At 46.3% G+C, this 15,684-nt stretch overlaps 1 protein-coding gene across 1 annotated transcript in view; it reads left to right on the plus strand.

The window, feature by feature from the left end:
* Positions 1–15,684, plus strand: part of LOC126195083 (uncharacterized) — a 461,160-nt gene that overhangs the window by 166,158 nt on the left and 279,318 nt on the right. The window lies entirely within an intron of this gene.

The raw sequence follows: 15,684 nt of genomic DNA on the forward strand, positions 1-15,684 counted from the left end.
AGAGCATCTGTGCGGAATTGCTTGCTCGTCATGTGGCTGAGGGTGACAATTTGTTGTCAAAGATTGTTACAGGCGATGAAACATGGGTTCATCACTTCGAACCTGAAACAAAACGGCAATCAATGGAGTGGCACCACACCCACTCCCCTACAAAGAAAAAGTTTAAAGCCATACCCTCAGCCGTTAAAGTCATGGTTACAGTCTTCTGGGACGGTGAAGGGGTTATTCTGTTCGATGTCCTTCCCCATGGTCAAACGATCAACTCTGGGGTGTATTGTGCTACTCTTCAGAAATTGAAGAAACGACTTCAGCGTGTTCGTAGGCACAAAACTCAGAACGAACTTCTGCTTCTTCATGACAACGCAAGACCTCACACAAGTCTTCGCACCCGAGAGGAGCTCACAAAACTTCAGTGGACTGTTCTTCCTCATGCACCCTACAGCCCCGATCTCGCACCGTCGGATTTCCATATGTTTGGCCGAATGAAGGACGCAATCCGTGGGACGCACTACGCGGATGATGAAGAAGTTATTGATGCAGTACGACGTTGGCTCCGACATCGACCAGTGGAATGGTACCGTGCAGGCAAACAGGCCCTCATTTCAAGGTGGCGTAAGGCCGTAGCATTGAATGGAGATTAAAACTAACTAAAACTCCGTCTACAGGCCGCAAGCGACCCATCGGGACCATCCGACCGCCGTATCATCCTCAGGTGAGGATGCGGATAGGAGGGGCATGGGGTCAGCACACCGCTCTCCCGGTCGTTATGACGGTTTTCTTTGACCGGAGCCGCTACTATTCGGTCGAGTAGCTCCTCAATTGGCATCACGAGGCTGAGTGCACCCCGAAAAATGGCAACAGCACGTGGCGGCGGGATGGTGACCCATCCAAGCGCCGGCCACGCCCGACAGCGCTTAACTTCGGTGATCTCACGGGAACCGGTGTATCCACTGTGGCAAGGCCGTTGCCATTGAATGGAGATTACGTTGAAAAATAGTGTTGTGTAGCTAAAAGATTGGGGAATAACCTGGTGTATTTCAATGCTGAATAAAACAACCCCTGTTTCAGAAAAAAATGTGTTGCATTACTTATTGAACTGCCCTCGTATCAACGCCCGTCCGCAGCTGAAGGTATTAATATATAATTCTAATATCGTTCTAGACGGCCGCAGGTCATCAATGGTATCTGTTCTTTCGGACATGTCCGAAAGAACAGACACCATATCCATATAAGTATTAACTAAAGTTGGTAGGGATGTGTATATACGAATGACCCTAGTGGCGCCACTACGAGGATGCAAATCAGGTTTGTTTTAAATACACTCTATAACGGACGTGAGCGTTAGTTTCCTTTGAGATTAGATGCGGTGAGCTGTTAGAGAAGAATGCTTTTAAGGCGACAAAGACACCATTATCAACACCTCCCTGAGTTTGAACGTGTTCGTGTAATAGGGCTACGAGAGGTTGACAGTTTCTTCTGCGATATTGCAGAAATGTAGCCACAGTACATGATTACTGGCAGCGGTGGGCATGAGAATGTATGGTCGCAAGAAGACCGGGCTCCAGACGGCTAAGTGGCACTACCGAGAGGGAAGACCGCCTTCGGCGTGTGGCTCTGGCGCATCGTACTGCATCTGCAGCAGAAAAATGAACTGTTACAATTCGGTCATTTCAAGGACAGCTCCGAAGCAAATGCCCTATAGCTTGCAACCCACTGGCCTCAAACCACCGCCAATTGCGTCTTCAGTGCTGTCAAGCGAGAGATCATTGGAGGGCAGAGTGAAGGTCTGTTTGTTTTCTGATGAAATGCAAGTGATGGCCTCGTTGCCAGTGATGGCTGTGTATTGATTAGGAGAAGGCCAGTTGAAGGCCTGCAACCAGCCTGTCTGCGTCCTAGATCTGCGTCCTAGACGCACTGGACATAAACCTGGAGTTATGGTCTGGGGAGTACTCTCGCGGTTAACCCACGCACCCAGACTGCAAATTTGTACGTCAATCTCATGGTTCCAACAGTTGTGCTGTCATCCATGAACAGCATTTCAGGAGGTGTTTTCCAACAAGATACCGCTCGCTCACATACCGCAGTTGTACCCCAACATGCTCTACAGAGGGGCGACATGGGCCTGCTCGATCATCAGACCTGTCTCGAATCGAGCACGTATGGGACATCATCGGACGACAACTCCAACGTCATCCACAAACAGCATTAACCGTCCCCGTACTGCGCGACCAATTGCAACAGACATGGAAGCCCATCCCACAACTGACACTTGTTCAACACAATGCATGAACGTTTGCATGTTTGCATTCAACATTTGAAACTTCTTTATTTAAATGTGTGAATCTGTACATAAATTGCTGAATGACTGAGAAGATGAAACTTCCACGTTATTTGATTCTGAAACAGCTGAGTAAAATTGAAGATACTGAGCCTACTTTCTCTTTACTTTTTCTTATCATGTCAACACTGACCCACAATATTCTACGGCAACGCAGTCTGACTGCTCAAAATAATTACAGCCTGACTTCAAATAATTAATTCAAAAGAATGGCCCTGACTAAAAAGAAATCTTAACAATAACCTATACATTTCATTAAAAACTTACCTCACAAAAATCTTCATTACGCGAACTACTGCAATACAGCGATCGTCAAAATGGCTCTGAGCACTATGGGACTTAACTTCTGAGGTCATCAGTCGCCTAGAACTTAGAACGAATTAAACCTAACTAACCTAAGGACATCACACACATCCATGCCCGAGGCAGGATTCGAACCTGCGACCGGAGCGGTCGCTCGGTCCCAGACTGTAGCGCCTAGAACCGCACGGCCACTTCGGCCGGCAGCGATCGTCAATACTGCCAGCTAAATAAAAGATTCTAACTACTAATGCCACTAACTACTAATAGGCATGTGGTTAGCAAAGGAAAGATTTTGCTGCAAACCAAATAATGTATTTTTTGTTACCTTAATAATGTGACATCCATTTCAGATACGAATATAAATCGTCATTGACATCTAGTACAAAGATATATAATCATGAATAATATTCAATCTCCATATCGAACATGTACAGATCGTTAGCCTACGCTAACACTTCAGACCTCTACCCTCCATCAATGCTAACTTCTCACATCTAACATCCATCACTGCTGGCGACTAACTTCCAACTGTCCAACACTACTGGCGATTAACTTCCAACAACGAGTCCAACCAGCCATAGAGTCTCTTACAAAGAAAGCGCAGTCAGAAATCCAATTCAAAGCGCTACACGGCGCTGGCAACACAGAAGTAGCCCACTTTCACATTCTGGCGGTTGCACTGGTTATTAATGTACCACCATTTCAGATTTGCAATGTCTTATCTCGTGCTTACATTCACCTGTGATCTTCAACGTTAATCACGAATATGTTATCTATACAAATGTGACGCCAAAATTTCATTACTTAGATTAATTATTTTTTGGTGCAGTGATTTCTTCCGTCAGTGTAGCATTATTGCTTTTTGTGTTACTAACAGATTCACAGCTGAAAAGCGGCGAGCCATCTTACCTGTCTCTTTTCATAAATATTCAGATTCACTGCGAAATTGGTAAGCAGTAGAATACATCGGTGCTGGTTTCTAGTAAAGAGATTTATTCACATGTTAAACAGACTGATTTTCATTTTTCCAATTAACGCTCGTAATAAATTTGAGCTGGTAACTTCTTGTGACTCTGGAGGCGAGGCATGAGCCTCGTGTTGCACCGAGGATAGTGTAACGGCACAAGTGACGACAGTTGGGAGGAAACGACCCCCAAGAGTGTCCTTCTAGGGAATAGCGGCTCAGAGAGCAGTGCAATGACCGTTTACGGCCGCTATGCAAAAGCGAAGGCTCCAGCGAGTCGCACCAGCCGGGCGCTGTCCTTTGTAACACAGAGCCACGAAACAGCTTTCGCATCAGGGAGTGTAACTGCCGTATGTGGGAGGTAAGGCGTCCACCTGTGTCAAAGAGAAGTTGCCCCTATGACGAAATCTACCGACCGTCGAAAACTTCTGCAAACAACCCATCCCGAGGGTGACTTTGGCAGGAGCTGGGAGAGGGAGGAAACAGCCTCTCGTCCGGCTCTTCATCTTCCGCACGGACTATGTTGCGAGGATAGTTATTTCAATAGAAGGCACAAATTGGTCAATTTACAATGAAATGAACACCCTTAGCTGCTCACAGGCGTTGACAGCAGGGATTTATCTCTGGCACGCCTCCCGCGAAACCCACATTCTCAACGTATTGTTCAAAATGGTTCAAATGGCTCTGAGCACTATGGGACTCAACTGCTGAGGTCATTAGTCCCCTAGAACTTAGAACTAGTTAAACCTAATTAACCTAAGGACATCACAAACATCCATGCCCGAGGCAGGATTCGAACCTGCGACCGTAGCGGTCTTGCGGTTCCAGACTGCAGCGCCTTTAACCGCACGGCCACTTCGGCCGGCTCAACGTATTGTCCCACACTACATTCGTAGTGCCGCTACCCATTATACTAATTACTCGCGGCGCGTTGCCGATTCCCGTAAGAGTTCGGGCACTGTTTGTGCGTTCGCACAGAAGAAGAAGATGGTCAAGTTGCCGGTGAGCCTTAACTATATATATACTAAATGCCTCTGAGCACTATGGGACTTAACATATGTGCTCATCAGTCCCCTAGAACTTACAACTACTTAAACCTAACTAACCTAAGGACATCACACACATCCATGCCCGAGGCAGGATTCGAACCTGCGACCGCAGCGGTCACGCGGTTCCAGACTGAAGCGCCTAGAGCCGCACGGCCACACCGGCCGGCTATATATATATATATATATATATATATATATATATATATATATATATATATATATATACTAAGATGGTATCTGTTCTTTCGGACATGTCCGAGGCTCATCGGCCACTTGACCATCTTCTTGTTCTGTGCGAATGCACAAACAGTGCCCGAACTCTTACGGGAATCGGCAATGCGCCGCGAGTAATGAGTATAATGGGTAGGGGCACTACGAATGTAGTGTGGGACAATAAGTTGAGAATGTGGGTTTCGCGGGAGGCGTGCCAGAGATAAATCCCTGCAGTCGCGCTATCCTCTGTGTCCTCGGTGACTCAGATGGATAGAGCGTCTGCCATGTAAGCAGGAGATCCCGGGTTCGGGTGCCGGTCGGGGCACACATTTTCATCTGTCCCCGTTGACGTATATCAACGCCTGTAAGCAGCTAAGGGCGTTCATTGCATTGTAATTTCATTCTAACGAGCTGCATGGTCACCGATGGTATCTGTTCTTTCGGACCATCTTAGTATATACAAGTTGGTCAATTGCTCTGTGACGTCAGATGAACTTAAGACATTGTCCGTAGTTTTGTATAAGAAAGGGAGTGAACGAATTCATTGGCGCTCTGTTTTACTCCTCCTCGAAGGAGATTTGTTTAACGAATGACTGGGTCTCGTAACTTTTGGCGGACAGTGGAGAGAAGACAGTCTTGGTGCAAGTCGGAAAGAACGATGTGTCGCGGGATGTCATACAATACTTGGATCATGGGACTGGATGGAGAAAAGAACTTCACTCTGGGGTTTCATACACAACACTTGGTCGCGGGGCTTGAGTTACTACATCACTTCGTCATGAGCAGCGCTGGCTTCAATACCTACTGCAGACTGCACTACCAGATCATCGCAAGCGCTGTACATCTGCACAACCAGTCATGTCAAGACTGCTCAGCTCATATAGCAAAGAATATTATGGTGAGCATGAATGCTACACCGGCATGGTAGGGAAATTCGGTTATTAGAATCTCATCGGCATTTTAAGTTGCGAGTTTTCATTCTATCAACGCACGCTGAGATCCATGCCTTTTTTATAACTTCTTCTGGCTGACGGTTAGCCACTGTATTCAATGTGCAGTCGATAGAAATAGTTTCTTGGACAATTTCACGTTGTGGCCATGGGGACGGCCAAAAAAGATTGATTCTTTCTGCCGTTCTGTCGCATTTCGACGGCAACGCATGTTAATCGACTTATTGCTTACAACCAATTGACAAATACACTACTGACCATTACAATTGCTACACCACGAAGATGACGTACTACAGACGCAAAATTTAACCGACAGGAAGAAGATGCTGTAATTTGCAAATGATTAGCTTTTCAGAGCATTCACACAAGGTTGGCGCCGGTGGCGGCGCCTACAACGTGCTGACATGAGGAAAGTTTCCAACCGATTTCTCATACACAAAACAGCAGTTGACCGGCGATGCCTGGTGAAACGTTGTTGTGACGCCTCCTGTAAGGAGGAGAAATGCGTACCATCACGTTTCCCACTTTGATAAAAGTCGGATTGCAGCCTATCCCGATTACGGTTTATCGTATCGCGACATTGCTGCTCGCGTTGGTCGAGATCCAATGACTGTTAGCAGAAAATGGAATTGGTGGGTTCAGGAGGGTGATACGGAACACCGTGCTGGATCCCAACGGCCTCGTATCACTAGCAGTCGAGATAAAAGGCATCTTATCCGCATGGCTGTAACGGATCGTGCAGCCACGTCTCGATCCCTGAGACAACAGATGGGGACGTTTGCAAGACAACCATCTGCACGAACAGTTCGATGACGTTTGCAGCAGCATGGACTATCAGTTCGGAGACCACGGCTGCGGTTACCCTTGACGCTGCATCACAGACTGGAGCGCCTGCGATGGTGTACTCAACGACGAACCTGGGTGCACGAATGGCAAAACGTCATTTTTTCGGATGAATGCAGTTTCTGTTTACAGCATCATGATGGTCGCATCAGTGTTTGGCGACATCGCGGTGAACGCACATTCGAAGCGTGTATTCGTCATCACCATACTGGTGTATCACCCGGAGTGATGGTATGGGGTGCCATTGGTTACACGTCTCGGTCACCTCTTGTTCGCATTGACGGCACTTTGAACAGTGGACGTTACATTTGAGATGTGTTACGACCCGTGGCTCCACCCTTCATTCGATCCCTGCGGAACCCTGCATTTCAGCAGCATAATGCTCGACCGCATGTTTTGGGTCCTGTACGGGCCTTTCTGGATACAGGAAATGTTCGACTGCTACCCTGGCCAGCACATTCTCCAGATCTCTCACCGACTGAAAACATCTGGTCATGGTGGCCGAGCAACTGGCTCGTCGCAATACGCCAGTCACTACTCTTGATGAAGTGTGGTATCGTGTTGAAGCTGCATGGGCAGCTGTACCTGTACACGCCATCCAAGCTCTGTTTGACTCAATGCCCAGGCGTATCAAGGCCGTTGTTACGGCCACAGGTGGTTGTTCTCGGTACTGATTTCTCAGGATCTATGCACCCAAACTGCGTGAAAATGTAATCACATGTCAGTTCTAGTATAATATATTTGTCCAATGAATACCCGTTTATCATCTTCATTTCTTCTTGGTTTAGCAATTTTAGTGGCCAGTTGTGTACATTGCACTTCATTGTCATGAGTTGCGGCGGCAGTGGATAGTCACGTTACCAACTGGCATCAGTTTGCAACATTTACAGTGCTCGAAAGAAATCAGTGTGTTTTTTAAGCGGGCGACTAATACGTGGCAGGTAAACTTGTAGTCGTTCTTGTCTCCGAATACGCCAAATCGTTTTAGCTTGTCCTCCCGGGGAATGATCGTAGGAAGGCGATCGAGTACCAAGGGTATTAATTAATTTGTGCTCGAATTAAATTGGGTGACGGGTCTTATTCAATTTGCTATATTTCCCAGGATCTGTTGGACGTTCTGTATGGGAGAGGCGGGCGGGACAGGGGAGTTGCGTGCGGCCGCGGCCGCTGTGTTCCTTGACATCCAGGTGACAGTTGCTGTGGTCAGGGGCGCACTCTTTCAAAGGCGACCTCCGCCTTCTCTCAGCTTGAGGGGAGGCAACGAGGACTGCATGGAATCTGCCAACGTGACGCCATGGCGCTTGGGTGCAGGGTTATCGGACTTTCTATCGTAGCATTTTTAGAACCTCAGCTCGGTGACAGCTGGTTGTCTGCCAAGCCAGTGCCACACTAGGCTCAGTATTTCGCTATGTTAGTTACTCTTCCCACCCCCGGAGTTTGTACACTTGTGACTGGTGGTAAGATCCGTGACCAGCCACCGTTGGTAGGGACCTTGTTTTATCGGGTATTTGTGCACAGAACGAAATCATTTATGGAACTCTATAGAGGACCGCCAGAGAGAGAAGATTTGGAGTAGAGGCTGGAGACTGGTCGGGTTAATGAGTATTCACTGTCTCGGCAGCGTTTATCCGGACCACTGGTCAGCATAACTCGGCTTTGATATTGTCGAAACATCGTCCAGAGTCACTGCTTATCAGGGTAATCATTGGTCCTAATTACAGCCTGTAGTGCATAGCTGATAGCTGGCTCTACACGAATCGAGCACGGCGACTGGTAAAGTATTTGGCAGTACAGGTAAATTAGGGACTCAGTTACTTTGACATACCCAGCAGCGCGCTTGCCCTTACAGTAACCTCAGCAGATCTAATTTACATGTGGGATTCAATAGATGAGCTCTGTTACTCGATCACTGTAGCACAAGTTAGAGAATTAGCAATCTTTTACGATAATCAGCCCGCTCACAGTAGAGGAAAGAGTACTAAAATCGTTTGATAAGCCCCCCACTTCAATTTTTCCAACTAATTGTACGTGGAAACTTGTTGTACTTGCCATGTGTTTGAATAGCCATGTATTGTCATAATATTTGAAGACTGGACTCATTTGTGCTTTAAATGAATAGATCTCATTGGGATACTAGATCCCACTGTTATTTCAGTAGTTATAGAACCAGAATACCCTGCAGCTAATCACATTTTGGGAGAGATTATTCAATATATTGTAAATTGTCATTAAAGACGGGGCCAAATATATTCTTTTGTATTGCATTCAGACATCCTTGCACAGAATACGGACATTGGCAGGACCTGGGGTTGGAGTGTCTCTTTACAACATTGAGATACAGATTTTACTCAAACCAGGGGACTAGTTTCACCTCGCCACCCTTTCAATCATGGATACTGGGTATTTCGTCCACGACACTAGCGCTGTCCACAGCATTGTGCGGTAACTATTTCCCCTCCAGGTAGGCTGTGAACACCGCATGGTACTACGGTCCGTTGTTAGTACCTTCCCAGATATTTCGGTTGTGACGTCGAATAAACTAGATGCGTTAAGAGCGCCGTTGGAAAGACGTCCAGTAAACCATTGCGGCATTTAGCACTTGAGACTGGTGTGTCAGTATATCTTCTCGCCAGCTGTGCACAGGCTCAAACTTTAGCATTACACAGTATCTAAGGTGCTTCAACTGACCCCTTTGAGATTCTGTTGCTCGTTATCACTGCTGCAACTGGCTACCGCATTCTGCGTATGGAGGACTGATCCCGAAATGCTCTTTTTCGGACGAAATATTGCTTTATTTATCTAGATACGAGATTTCGCAGTAGAATCAACGTTAAAGTTCTGAAAGTGGTGTGCAGTTAGTGCAAAACAAGTTACTTGACCTATCTTTTCCAGGAAATTATACCACCTGGTAGGTTTGTTTGCAGTATACTGGAATCCTTAGAGCACAAAGAACTAGAAAACATATATGCTTATTTCATGCAGGACAATCAAAGAGTGAAAACCTCCAATTCGTCCCTGGCAGAGCTAAGAGGTGGTTTTGGTAACAGAAACTACGCTATTATCAAAAACGTCCCGTAAAATACTCAAGCGATTGTCTACACTACGCTTGTCAGTCGTCTTCAGATGTACTGCTCCGAAAAAGTTCAAAAAAGGGTAGCTTTGTTTCTGTTATCGCTAAATACGGAAGAGAGAGTCACGTATATGATAAGCGAGCTGGGGTGGCAATAAAACAATGCAACTTTCTCTTCCGAATGCGAAAAAATTTGACGCCCTCCTATACACAGAGAAATGACCGTACTAATAAAAAAAATGGTTCAAATGGCTCTGAGCACTATGGGACTTAACTTCTGCGGTCATCAGTCCCCTAGAACTTAGAACTACTTAAACCTAACTAACCTAAGGACATCACACACACCCATGCCCGAGGTAGGATTCGAACCTGCGACCGTAGCGGTCGCGCGGTTCCAGACTGTAGCGCCTAGAACCGCTCTGCCACTCCGGCCGGCCGTAGTAATAAAATGAGACATATTAACGCTCGCGCGGAAAGATTTCGGTGTTCATTTTTTCCAGCCAGTATAATTTACTGACAGTTATGTAGACTGACAATAATGAACGCGGATTCGTACGACGACGTCGTGTCATCTACAGACAACACATTTACTGTCAATTTCATCTTACCCAGGTGCTATTTGAGAGCGGAACTGCAAATGCTTAAGTGTGAACTGCAGAGTAATCATGCAGATATAATAGTGCAAATTTACTTACCTCTCTCCGTCGCTAGTAAGAATTTGGACGCGACATCGGCGTCTTAAATTTTGCCAACATTTCACCACAAGTACGCTAGCTTTCTTCGCTAAGCTTCCATGCTTATACGGCAGTATTTAGGTCATTGTATTACCCATACGTTTATTATGAATTATTAGTTTTCAGCTGAGCAGTATGACCTGATGGATGTTACGATCAATGCTCAGTTTAGTAAGTTGACAATGAACGAACAGTGTTCAAATGAAAATATTTAACTTGCATTGCTAGTATCGGGCACGGCCTATTAGTATTCTCAAATGTATCTATAGCAACAATTTCGTCCTTGTATCGTCAAAAAATCGGGTTTCGTGCGTATTTGTGCGCATCGCGGTCGTTAACGTTCGTTATATCATAGCTCATCAGAAGTTTCGAGTCACCTCGATATGACATCAATGTGTGCTAGTATTGTGCCTGTTCCTGTACCAATCGGAAGGTCACCCCTGACGTTGTTTCTAAACATACACGCACTTACCATGAGCGCTACCTACGAAAGATAATCACGACCAATGATCGGGTCGGCATCATCGCGTTACGCACAGAATGCTTGTCAGCCAGAGAAGTTGATCAATGTGTGTACCGTAGTAAAGTGATGTGGTGCGGACATGGAATCTGTTCCAAATGACAGGTAGTGTTGAGGACTTACGCCGCATAGCCAATCCAGGTTCGACAGGTTGTCGATATCTACGATTTTTGAGTCAAAGGAACCATGAGCCGAGAGCTCCAGAACTGAATTCGTCGTTGGAAGAGGCTACAGGACATCACGTGTAGCATCAAACTATTGTATAATGCTAATCTACATTCGAGCGGTTCTAGGCGCTACAGTCTGGAACAGCGCGACCGCTACGGTCGCAGGTTCGAATCCTGCCTCGGGCATGGATGTGTGTGATGTCTTTAGGTTAGTTAGGTTTAAGTAGTTCTAAAGTTCTAGGGGACTGATGACCTCAGCAGTTATTTCCCATAGTGCTCACAGCCATTTGAACCATTTAATCTACATTCCCCCAGACTACCATGGTGAGCACTGCTTCGCACTCGCCGACACACTCCGCTACAGGTGAACAAGAAATCATGCAGAACGGACGTCCCAGGATTGGCGTCAGCTATCGTTTACGGACGAAACCCGGATCTGTTTGCACTCTGATAATTGCAAACAACGTGTCTGGAGATAACCCTATTACATCTAACGCCTCAAACACTGTGTTCCACATATGCAACAAGGTCATGTTGAAGTGAGGTTATAGAGTGGCGTTATGTGGGGCCACCGTACACCTCTCGTGGTTTTTTAGGGCAATGTCACTGCTTTTCGGTACAGGAACGAGATTCTACAACCAATAGTGGGACCGTATCGCCAAAATTTTGGTAACAATTCCATCTTAGTGGATGACACCTCGCGTGCTTGTCGTGCTGTTCGCTTGAGCACGTCCCTTCAGCATGCCAAGGTCACCAGAATGGAGTGGCCTTTCTGTTCCCCGGACATGAACCCAACACACATGCATGCGATCGATTCAAATGAGCTGTTTTTGGACGTCGAGAACGACCACGTTCTCTGCACGACTCATGCAGAATCGCCATTTAAGAGTGGGACAGCAGTTTGAACCACGGCTGGCTTGACGATCTCGTCGATGGTGTAGCACGACAGATTCAAGTCTGCATTAGAGCAAGGTGCCTGACGCTGCTCAGGAGTGCTGCGAAAAATCCCCCATGGGAAACGATTTTGTCATAACACAAATGTTCTTCCTTTGTTTCTGTTCTTGTTTTGGTGAATTGGACACATTGCGTACTTAAGAGCCAGTTTTTGTTTTGTGAGCCGTGAATTTCGAAATAAAGAGGCAATGCAAAACTTTTATTGATTTGTGTATAAATGGCAGTTGTTTATTGGATTGACACACGTGTTGCAGTAGTTATTCGGAGATAATGTGACCTGCTCAGGTCAGACTAGCGTGGAGAGCTGCATCAAACCAGCTTTCAGACTGAAGAGCACAACAATAGTCGCCAGTGTGTGGGTGGAAGTTTGCCCATAGCAGTAGGTACGTGGAGTGCCCAATAGCTGGCGCTCGCATGGCTGCAACCCACGTCTGGCAGACCTCTGACGCCCCAGAATCGTGGCCGTGGAGGCAGGGGGTCACACCTCAGTTGAGGCGGAGTGGCAGACTTCGCTCCGTGGAGCGTGCACGGCGCTATGGCTTTCCTTTCGACAGTACGGGCGCATTGTTCCCGGCGATCAATATGTATGAAAATCAGCCGGCTGCGTGACCTGCACGAGGCCGAGGGTCGCCGAGGTGAGGTAGGCGCGTGCCTCATCTCTCGTTATGTACCGAGCTCCGCATTGTTCTCAGTGGAATGGGTGCCCAGCCTACCAGTCACCAGGGGAGTACCACAGGTTTTCATTCAGGAGTGAAATGACCGTTGCTCGAACGTTTGTATCACTGGTCGGAGGGAGGACTCGATTATGTATCGATACTGCTGACGTCAATCTGTTGTACAATTGTGAAACATGTTTATCCTCTCGGATTATGATGTTTCTGGATTATGAAAATCACCTCTATGAAAATCATCATCGACTCCGCAAGCAGAAATCTTGCGAAATGCAGTTCGCTCTGTTCGACCACGAAATCCAGGCAATGGCGCCCATATTGATATTGTGCTGCGTGCTTCTGGAGGGCATTCAGTTCACATCCAAAATGTCATTTAGTGTTCAAAATACGGGCCTACCTACTCTCGGACGAGACTTGTGAATGAATTTAGGGCTTTTTGAGAGACAGAAGTTAATACGTTGCTATTGAAGGACGTGAAGGTGATTTCTGAAGAACCCCAAGAGAGTGTTATAGGGGCATTACTGTTTACAATATATACCAATGATCTAGTGAATAGCGCAGTAAGCTCTTAGCGGGAAGAAATCAACAGATGCAAAAGTAATATCGGGAGTACCACAATGATTTTTTTTTTATCGTCCGTCTTGGCGCGGCCCGCCAAGAATTCCTCTCTTGCGCCAATCCCTTCATCTCAGAACAGCATCTGCATCTGCCAGAGTTCTGGAAGTGGCGTGCTGAAGCGTGCACCTATCCAAACGGGTTCAAGTGCTCGATTATTTGCTAGATGTATTCAACTCTCCGTCTTCCCCTGCAGACTTCCCCCTTTGCAGTTATCTCTAGCACCGTGGATGTTATTCCCTGATGCTTTACCACATCTCTTATCATCCTGTCCCTTCTTCTTGTCGTATTTTCCACACGCTCCTTCCTTGGCCGATTCTACAGAGAACCTCATCGTTCCTTATCTTATCAGTCCACCCGATTTTAGTTAGAGTGCTCATACTAACATTCGTGAATATTTCTTTTAGATCTCTTGGCATAGTTCTATAGGAGTTGAAGTTCTGGTTGATCATGTAATTAGCTGCTGGTAGGATGTTACAGACGCGCATAGCCTTCTCTGTGGTTTCGTTCTTCATCTTCGTGCCGGCGCTTGTCGTTACGCCGGAACACGTGTCGACCCATTTTGCCTTCCATAATGACATAATAACCCACGGAATATACGTACATCTATAGCTAAGCTGACTAGGTCGCATGAAAAGTCATACAGCAGATGAAAAATAACTTTACTGATAACTTAGTACGCATGATGCGTTTTGGAATTATTTCCATCTTCAGAAATCCAAGTGCAAAGGTAGCACAAGGACAAGAGAGTTACCATTTGTGTAGGTAACATGACATAAGAGATTCTTGTTACGTACACAACTGATAACGCCCTTGTCAGATTCAAATGGTTCAAATCTACATCTACATCTACATCTACATCCATACTCCGCAAGCCACCTGACGGTGTGTGGCGGAGGGTACCTTGAGTACCTCTATCGGTTCTCCCTTCTATTCCAGTCTCGTATTGTTCGTGGAAAGAAGGACTGTCGGTATGCTTCTGTGTGGGCTCTATTCTCTCATGGTCTCTTCGCGAGATATACGTAGGAGAGAGCAATATACTGCTTGACTCTTCGGTGAAGGTATGTTCTCGAAACTTCAACAAAAGTCCGGACCGAGCTACTGAGCGTCTCTCCTGCAGAGTCTTCCACTGGAGTTTATCTGTCATCTCCGTAACGCTTTCGCGATTACTAAATGATCCTGTAACGAAACGCGCTGCTCTTCGTTGGATCTTCTCTATCTCTTCTATCAACCTTATCTGGTACGGATCCCACACTGCTGAGCAGTATTCAAGCAGTGGGCGAACAAGCGTACTGTAACCTACTTCCATTGTTTTCGGATTGCATTTCCTTAGTATTCTTCCAATGAATCTCAGTCTGGCATCTGCTTTACCGACGATCAACTTTATATGATCATTCCATTTTAAATCACTCCTAATGCGTAGTCCCAGATAATTTATGAAATTAACTGCTTCCAGTTGCTGACCTGCTATTTTGTAGCTAAATGATAAGGGATCACTCTTTCTATGTATTCGCAGCACATTACACTTGTCTACATTGAGATTCAATTGCCATTCCCTGCACCATGCGTCGATTCGCTGCAGATCCTCCTGCATGTCAGTACAATTTTCCATTGTTACAACCTCTCGATACACCACAGCATCATCTGCAAAAAGCCTTAGTGTACTTCCGATGTCATCCACCAGGTCAGTTATGTATATTGTGAATAGCAACGGTCCTACGACACTCCCCTGCGGCACACCTCAAATCACTCTTACTTCGGAAGACTTCTCTCCATTGAGAATGACATGCTGCGTTCTGTTATCTAGGAACTCTTCAATCCAATCACACAATTGGTCTGATAGTCCATATGCTCTTACTTTGTTCATTAAACGACTGTGGGGAAGTGTATCGAACGCCTTGCGGAAGTCAAGAAACACGGCACCTACCTGTGAACCCGTGTCTATGGCCCTCTGAGTCTCGTGGACGAATAGCGCGAGCTGGGTTTCACACGACCGTCTTTTTCGAAACCCATGCTGATTCCTACAGAGTAGATTTCTAGTCCCCAGAGAAGTCATTATACTCGAACATGATACGTGTTCCAAAATTCTACAACTGATCGACGTTAGAGATATAGGTCTATAGTTCTGCACATCTGTTCGACGTCCCTTCTTGAAAATGGCTTGGATCCACAGCTGAGGTCATCAGTCCCCTAGACTTAGAAACTACTTAAACGTTACTAACCTAAGGACATCTCACACATCCATGCCCGAGGCAGGATTCTAACCTGAGACCGTAGAGGCAGCGCGTTTCCT

This window comes from Schistocerca nitens, chromosome 7 (genome assembly GCF_023898315.1).
Source record: "Schistocerca nitens isolate TAMUIC-IGC-003100 chromosome 7, iqSchNite1.1, whole genome shotgun sequence".
In the NCBI taxonomy this organism is placed as follows: Eukaryota; Metazoa; Arthropoda; class Insecta; order Orthoptera; family Acrididae; genus Schistocerca; species Schistocerca nitens.